The 9305-nt window shown below is 44.7% G+C and overlaps 1 protein-coding gene across 1 annotated transcript in view; it reads left to right on the plus strand.

Annotated features, from left to right (window-relative positions):
• The first annotated feature begins 2828 nt into the window (after positions 1 to 2828).
• Positions 2829 to 9305, plus strand: part of LOC143282087 (tropomyosin-1-like) — an 87540-nt gene continuing 81063 nt past the window's right edge. The window contains exon 1 of the mRNA XM_076587568.1: positions 2829 to 3024. The gene's annotated coding sequence lies outside the window, so the exon portion shown is untranslated. The remainder of the gene's footprint in view (positions 3025 to 9305) is intronic.

The raw sequence follows: 9305 nt of genomic DNA on the forward strand, positions 1-9305 counted from the left end.
TGAATAACAACAATGTGGATTAAACTGAGTCACCCGGTTGTTTGCTTCCTATAGTAGATACTGATGACTTTTTTTTTTATTCCCCCCCCCCCTCTCTCTCTCTCACTCTATTATCCATCCGTTAATCTGTGTGTGTGTGTGTGTTCGTTCTTTAGTTTAACGTCTTTTCACTTTAAGTGATATTAGACGAGGGAAGGAAAAAAAATCGAGTGGGAGGAGGGGGGGGGGGATTACTGTGTACGCATACGAGTAAGTGAAAGTGTGTGTATGTGTGTGTGTGTGTGTGTGTGTGTGTGTGTGAAAATTATTGATTTAAGTTTTGTTTAAAAAATAAACAAAAAATGATAACAATATAACATATTTCTAATGAAAAACTAACAACCATAACAGCGAACCAACTGGACTGTTTAACAAGGAGTTGAAAAAGTGTGTGTGTGTGTGTGTGTGTGTGTGTGTGTGTGTGTGTGTTCTTCATCATATCTGTCCTTTTGCATGAAGGTTTTTCTCTAACTTCCTTCCCTTTTCTTCAAATTTGTGTGTGCCGTTGTAACTGATGTAGATTAGCCTGCAAGGACAGATTGAAAGAATAGGCCATACCTAAACTCTTAATCATTGAATAAAAAAAAAACGTTCTGAGTTCTGAGTCCCTCCTCTCTCTCATTCTCTCTCTCTCAATGAAGATCTAGAAAGGAACAAAACTAATAAAACAGACAACGAAAGGTTTTTCGTTTTCTCCTGTAAATGAAAATGAAATAAGTTGATTTTCTTCAGTTTATTTTTTCTTCTTTTTTTTTTGTATAATAAAATTAGTTTTGAAGTTTGCTTTTGTGTATAATAAGTGCAATATGCATTCTGCCAGCACACAGTACAAATGTAACAAAGAGCCTTAGTCTGTTCCACTGACAGCATACAGACCCAGTGATCAAGTGGTTGCGTATGGGTACTGAGAGGAAAGGAAGCATAGTATTGTATTGTATTGTATTGTATCACTCTTTAGTCACAACATATCTCTGTGTGAAATTCGGGCTGCTCTCCCCAGGGACAGCGTGTTGATACAGTGAGAACGACACCCATTTTATTCTGCCTGCAGTGAACTGTTTTCCTATCGAAGTGGGTGTTTTTGTTGAATTTTACGAGGGATAGCCCTTCTGTTGCCGTGGGTTGTTTTACGTGCGTTAAATACATGCTGCACAGAGGAATTTCGTTTTTTTATCTCATACGAGTGACTAGCGTCCAGACCACCACTCAAGGTCTCGTGGCCAGAAGGGGAGAAAATACTGGCGACTGTGGGATTCGAACAAAACTGTTTTTATTTCCAGATCTTTTTGCAGGGAAAATGAGCTGGAGACAGCTTTCACCACAACACTTAATTTTCTGCCCAAAAAATGTCTCACCTCATGTTCGATTATATATATATATGTCTATTTGTGTGTGTGTGGGGGGGGGGGGGTAGGGGGGGGGGGTGTTGTTTGTTTGTTTTCTCTCTTTTTCTTTTCAATGCTGATTGTCTGATCAGTTCAGTTGCTGATTATCTAATCAGACAGTTCGTTTCCTGGGTACAAAATAAAGACACGCAAGCAGTCAAAGCAAAGCCAGTCCTAGCGCTTAGGAGTTCCACAACCTATGTTCTTTGTTTTCCGTCGCGCGCTCTTGTCTTCGCGGGCGTGCGCGCCGGCACACACACACACACACACACACACACACATAGCCACACACGCACGCACGCGCGCGCGCGCGCACACACACACACACACACACACACACTGGGCACACGCACACACACACACAGCACGAACACACATAAACAATCACACACACACACACACACACACACACACACACACACACACACACACACACACACACACACACGGATTGTCATGTTGCACTACTGACGCCGAAGAATGGTCAGCAGTCTCGCGATAACGGCACCACCACCACCACCACCACCACCAGCACCATGGAATTGACTGCTACAATGTATACTGCATACATGACTACCGGCCTTGACCCCGGATGATTAGCATATACTGCTCGTGCCCATCAGCTTCTTACGGGTCAACGAGGAACACCCAGACGTACGCAGACCTAACTCAGTTGGCACAGGTTCGTTGTGTGTGTGTGTGTGTGTGTGTGTGTGTGTGTGTGTGTCTGTACATCAGCACGCGGCCAACTCATACAAAAGCACAAAAACAAGAAGAGATGTTCACACCTGCTTGTGATCAGTGTACGAGCAACGTGCGCGTTTACACTGCACTTCCACACATCTACATTGGGCACACCTGATCCACCATCTCCCCCGGCCTTCCCCTAACACCCCCCCCCACCCCCACCCTCAACTTCTCCACACCCCACACTCCCCTCTGCCAAGTTGTAGCACGAGCATGCATGTGATGTACGACATACCTCCCTCCTGACCACAGAGCTACATTTCTGCACAAGAGTTACTGATGCGCTTGATAAGATCTACCTCTGTGTCAGTGAAAGGCGTGAGCGCACAGGCGCGCGTACGCACATGCATACGCACGCATGCATATGCACGCGCTAGCACACGTATATACGCACGCACGTACACAGACACACACACACACTCGCGCACGCGCGCGCGCGCGCGCACACACACACACACACACACACACATACACACATCAGTACGGAGGAGGAGGGTATCTGGAGGAGTAAGGGGGTAAAGTTTGGCAACGAAAGAGAGAGAGAGTGGGGGGGTGGGGGGGGGGGGCCGGGGGGGGGGGGGGTCGGGGGTGCAAGGTAAGAGCGAAAGGAATCACTGAGCAAGGAGGTTTTTGTGTCGTCGTTGCATTTCGCGTCAGACCTTGGCTCTTCCAAGAGTGCCACTGCTTTCTCTCTCTCTCTCTCTCTCACTCTTGTTTCCTGCTTGTTCAGCATTCTGCTGTTCATCATCATCAGTAGTCCTCTGCTGTCTGTCTTGTCGGCTTGAGCTGCTGTCTTACCGTGCCTGCTTGTCCTACTGCGGCCCCGTCTCTCCCAGTTTTGTCAGTCTCACAGGTGAGGTCTTGTTCGTCTTCTTTGTTGAGTGTCCAGACAACCCGTACACGGCAGGACTATCATGTTAGTTCAAAGACACCCCACCTTTTTTTTTTTCAGTTTAGTTAAGTTTAGTTTTGAATTATTATTATTATTACTTTTTTTTCTGATATGCTGACTTCTCAACCACATCAAAGCTTACTCCTTACAAAGTCAAGCTGAGAAAATGGAAAAAGAAATTAGGCAAAATCGTAGTTTCTGCCTTTAAACTGATTTAAAGCTGAACATGCCTCTGGTCACGTTTCGGTCAATTGTTAACAAAGGTCAGTAACCACGGCAGTGCTATGTAACTGACTTTGTATTTGCTGGCCCGCCTGGTTGACTGGTCGGCAGTTTGTTTGACTATCGGTCTGCCAATCTGTAAATCAACCTGTCCATTCGTTTGTTTCTGTGTTGCAATGTTTGGTTGTCTGGTTGGTAGTCTGTCATTATACAATAGACACACAGGAAAAAAAATATTCAATTCTTTTTTTAAAGTAGATGAAAGTACGTTTTTCTCAGTCTTGGTGAAAATACAATAAAATGTCAGATTATATTTTTGTCACGTTGAAATAGATGTTGGTAATGCGATTTTTTAGGCACTGTAGTCAGAATCCTCATGCAAGATACATTTACAAGGTCAGCAACATGTGGAACATATATACACGCTGATTTGCTGAGAAGTTACCTTTCTTACATGGATAGTAATCCAAACGGAACGGGTATGGTCAAGGTTTAGTTTTTGTAATAATTCCAGGTGGCAGAAAAAAATAAATCAATTTGAAGTTTAACAGCTTCTTTGTGTTTTTCCATTTCAATATCAGATGGTTGGTATTGTTTTAAACACATCAGGCTTATTCCTACCCCCATTTACAATTATGGATACAAACTTTAGCCACCAGCACAATAAAACCAAATCAATACAACATCTCTTTTGACATTTTCATTACATCCAAACAAAACAAGTTGTTGTTTTTTTCGGTAATGTCAGATAGGCGATTATTCTACAACTTTCATTGAATATAGTCTGAGTGCGTTTCCAAAGATGATGTGAAACGTGACATTTCAAAAACATCTAATCAATACTATCTTTTTCAGTGTCAACCAATATTCCCGTTTTTCAGTATTACATCAGTTTGCTGCCATAGCTATGTGGATTTGTCTCATCTGAAACCATAATAAGTGTATATCTTTGATCTGCTTAACTGATTAATTGATTGATATAGATACTTATATGCGCCTATCCTCGGTCGGAGACCAAGCTCTAAGCGCTCTACAAACGCGGGGTCATTTGCATAACAGGCTGCCTACCTGGGTAGAGCCGACTGACGCCTGCCACTGGGCGCTCATCATTCGTTTCCTGTGTCATTCAATCAGATTTCAGGTACACACATACACACTCAGACAAACATGTACCATTTTACGTGTATGACCGTTTTGTTTATTTACCCCGCCATACTCCGTTTTCGGGGGTGTGCATGCTGGGTATGTTCTTGTTTCCATAACCCACCGAACGCTGACATGGATTACAGGATCTTTAACGTGCGTATTTGATCTTCTGCGTGCAGTATTATTTCCACTTAATAAGTTGCAGTTATTTTTCTTTCCTCTTCCTGCATCATTTAGGCTCTGGACCACTGCCACACAAGATGGCATAATACGGCTGTGTTCCTTTTTTGACTGAATGCAGTTTCAGCACAGCCATATTTTCGTTAAAAACGAGCTTTAACTGCTAGTTAAATTCCGGTAAAAATCACTAAATCAAAAGTCCATTTATATTTTTGTTGAAATTCTATGAAAGAAGAGAACTACCCATTCTACTTAATAAAGTCACCAACATTTTAATACCTTTGGCAGCCTGCCTTCGTACCTTTTACATAGTCGACGGTTTAAAAAAATGTTTTAGTGGGGTACAAAAAAGTAACTTTTTGTTGTTGTTGGTTCCTCATATAACTTACTGGTTTTTCAGTTAGGATTAAAGTGCATTGTATTCCGACTCCGTTTTGTTATTATTCTTTTCATTCTCCATCTTGATATCAGTTGTGTGGTTTTTTGTTAACAGATCAAATGAACTCCACAAACACTACCAAGGTTTAAGGTTTAAGCTTTCGGAATCTTTGATTTCTACGTTAGGTGATCAACGTTATTTGTCTTTTAGTAGGGGTGGGGTGTGTGTGTGTGTGTGGGGGGGGGGGGGGGGGGGGGGGGGGTATATAATTTTTTTTTCTTACTGAATGATTGAATGTTTCAGTCTATCTGTTTGCTTGTCCGCACGTCTGCATCTGCCTCTCTACCCACGTGTACTATTCTCACAACTGTCCACACAGGGACGCTATACGCTTCTCTCTCTCTCTCTCTCTCTCTCTCTCTCTCTCGTTGATTTTTTTGTTTGTTTGTTTTTGTTTTTTTTGTTTGTTTGTTTTTTGTCTCCTTCAAAGATGAACTGGAATGACAACAAATAAACGCGAAGCATTCTTCTTCTTTTTTTTTTTTAATTATCGCTTTCCGACGTTTCTTGGAGTCTTGGCAGTCATCAAACCTGACAGCAGCCTTTGCCTGGCGGCCTGTGTCTTATCCACAGCCCAGACAACAATCACCTCATGTTTGTTACAGTGAGGGGGCAGGGGGCGAAGGGTGTACTTGCGTGCACGCGTGTGCGTCTGTGTCGTATTTGCGTATAAGCGTATAACTGTATTACTATCATGCGTATGTCTGTGTCACTGTCATCTTTCTTTTCTGTCCTATCATCTGTACCGTGTCACTGGCATTACTACCACGACACTCATCCCAAGTCCCCCATACACAGCACACCCGGCTTCGTCTGCCGCAGTCTCAGAACCGGCAGTCCACAGCGAGGTATCGATGTTAGGTCGCCAGGAGACCCTGCACTACTGCTGTGTCACTTCCGTTGAGTTCAGTAGTGCCTGCTCTGATTCTACCTACGTAATACGCCACCTGCTGAGCCCACTATTAAAAACAAGAATCGTTTAGATAGCGAAGCCAGACTGAGTGAGCGTCCTCTCGGAGTGGAGTGCGCCATCACGTCCCCATCATGAATTTGCCCCATAGGCTATCGGGGTTGTGACTCTACATTTATATGTATCTCTCTCTCCACTGCATATGGGGTTAGGTACAGGAAGGCGGGGCCCAGTCCTCTCCTTCCACCGTTCTAACCTTCCGTTACCCAGATCAGGTACCCATTCACACCAGGGTGGAGTGAGGAAAATCAGATTAACGTGTCTTTTCCCAGGGACACAACAGCATGCCGAAACGTGCCCTCCAACTGGATGACTTCTTCGTTCATTGGCTGCAACCACCACGTTCACTCGTGTGTACACGAGTGGACTTTTACGTGTATAACCGTTCTCACACCATGTAGGCAGCCATACTCCGTTTTCGAACTGAATGACAAGTCCAATGCCCAGCCGATTCTGCCATAGCGCCTCTCATTCCTATGAACGCATGAACAAACTATATCAAGCAGTTGGTTCATCATCAGTGTTGCCACACTCACAAAATCCACTAGAATTTAGATCAGTCACTAAACTTTGTGTTTGGGTCATTTTGTCCACCAAGCTGAATTCCGTTGTTGTTCTTCTTCTTTTTCTTCGTTGGTGGGCTGCAACTCCCATGTTCACTCACGAGTATGTACACGAGTTGGCTTTTACGTGTGTGACCGTTCCCTCTACCCCCCGTCATATAGGCAGCCATGCTCCGTTTTCGGGGGTGTGCATGCTGGGTATTTTCTTGTTTCCGTAACCCACCGAACGCTGACATGGATTACAGGATCTTTATCGTGCGTATTTGATCTTCTGCTCGCGTATACACACGAAGGGGATTCAGGCACAAGCAGGTCTGCACATAATATCATGTTGACCTGGGAGATCGGAAAAATCTCCACCCTTTACCCACCAGGCGCCGTCACGTTACCGAGATTCGAACCCTGGACCCTCAGATTGAAAGTCAAACACTTAATCCACTCGGCTATTGCGCCCGCCTCCACTGTTGTGAATGATGGAACTCACAGCTGACTTCAAAATACCGCAACTGCTTCACTGAAACTAGTATAGATGTTCAATACGATATGAAAAATTCCAATCATGAAGTTATCCTGATTTACGTGGTGCTGTGCAATGGTGATACTCGATACTGAAGAAACCGATTGTCGCGCACGAATAGGATGTTTTCCATGTTGTACTCGTACTGCACCGTACATCATCTTGTGCGTGGTAGTATTCGGTTTTGGAGTGTGTTTCAACATTTACTTTGTCTGTCTGCCGGATTCTGAGCGCCACCCACGCCCATTTGTCTAATTCGAGCAAGTAGTCCTTATCTAGCACACTGGCCACTATCGGTTTTTACTTGGTTTGGTTGATCTCTTCATTAGTAATGAAATGAAAGTTGAAGGAATCTTCGAAGTGACTGATGCGGTCATCGCTTGCTCAGAGGACGTCTTTGTTCGCGCTGTTATAAGCTCTCAGAGCACAGTAGGTATCTCCATCTCCATATTGTGGTGTGGAGTGATGGCCTTGAGGTAACGCGTCCGCGTAGGAAGCGAGAGAATCTGAGCGCGCTGGTTCGAATCACGGTTCAGCCGCCGATATTTTCTCCCCCTCCACTAGACCTTGAGTGGTGGTCTGGACGCTAGTCATTCGGATGAGACGATAAACCGAGGTCCCGTGTGCAGCATGCACTTAGCGCACGTAAAAGAACCCACGGCAACAAAAGGGTTGTTCCTGGCAAAATTCTGTTGAAAAATCCACATCGATAGGAAAAACAAATAAAACTGCATGCAGGAAAAAATACAAAAAAAAAAAAAAAAAATGGGTGGCGCTGTAGTGTAGCGACGCGCTCTCCCTGGGGAGAGCAGCCCGAATTTCACACAGAGAAATCTGTTGTGATAAAAAGAAATACAAATACAAATATTTTCGATATTAAGGAAACAAACCTGGCCGTAGCCAATTCCCCCCCCCCCCCCCCCCCCCCCCCCCCCTCTTCTCTCTCTCTCTCTGTGATTTGGCATTGTTCACTTTCAGTAGGACATGTTTCATTTGACAGCATGGTGGAAACGGTTTTGTGTGTGTGTGTGTGTGTGTGTGTGTGTGTGTAATTTGTTTGGTTTTTGAGCCAAACGAATCCTTCAAGCATTCTATAAATAGAGCAACCGCCACCACCACACGCGGCAGTACATCAGACAAACATCGTTGCAGCGCAAGGCATCCAACTTCTGGCCATGTTCTTTTCGCACTGGGGCGAATTAGCAGTGGCTGTGGTTGTACCCGTGCCTGTCCAAACATGCTTGATATGGGGAAGGGGTACTGTTTACCTTGGCCCAACACTCAGCTTATATCACAGATTGACATAAGTTTACAGTTGGGCCAACAGCAAAATGAGTTGTACTATCAATGCTTTCTACACTCCATCTCGCTCTTCGGATCCACTCTGTTTACGCATACCCAGATTCAAACACTCCACTATTGGACGCCGTTCTTTCTCTGTCTCTGGACCTTGTATTTGGAATGAACTTCCTATTTCGCTTTGTCAGTTCTCCTCACTCAGCTCTTTCAAGTCTGGCCTTAAAACCCACCTCTTCACAAGATAGCCTCTCTCCCCTACCTCTTCCTTGTCTTCAGTTTCTTCAGTTTTAGTGTGAATGACTGGTGTGAAAGCGCTTAGATTTGTCTCTGCACAAGATTCAGCGCTATATAAATATTGTTATTATTATTATTATTATTATTCTCCAATGCAGTGGGAAACCATTTACAGCTTAGTCTTTTGTGAAAGACTATGACTCTCAAACTGGGAGGCAAAATTGCACTGGCTGTTAGTGCTGCATCCTTGGGGGGCTAGTTGGCCTTCTGGAACTATCCCAGTGCCGACTGTTCTAAAACCCTCTTGGCCGAGAGTGGGGATGTAACTTGGGCAAGACACTCTCCACTATAATCAAATTCTAGCCCAGGTAGTCGGAACAGCAGTTACCTCCTGGAAAACGACTGACTGTCATACAACTCAGTTTACCAAACTGGTAGTGGGTTGAGGCGAGGGAACTGTTTACCAAACTGGTAGTGGGTTGAGGCGAGGGAACTGTTTACCAAACTGGGAGTGGGTTGAGGCGAGGGAACTGTTTACCTAACTGGGAGTGGGTTGAGGCGAGGGAACTGTTTACCAAACTGGGGGTGGGTTGAGGCGAGGGAACTGTTTACCAAACTGGGAGTGGGTTGAGGCGAGGGAACTGTTTACCTAACTGGGAGTGGGTTGAGGCG

This window comes from Babylonia areolata, chromosome 5 (genome assembly GCF_041734735.1).
Source record: "Babylonia areolata isolate BAREFJ2019XMU chromosome 5, ASM4173473v1, whole genome shotgun sequence".
Lineage (NCBI taxonomy): Eukaryota > Metazoa > Mollusca > Gastropoda > Neogastropoda > Buccinidae > Babylonia > Babylonia areolata.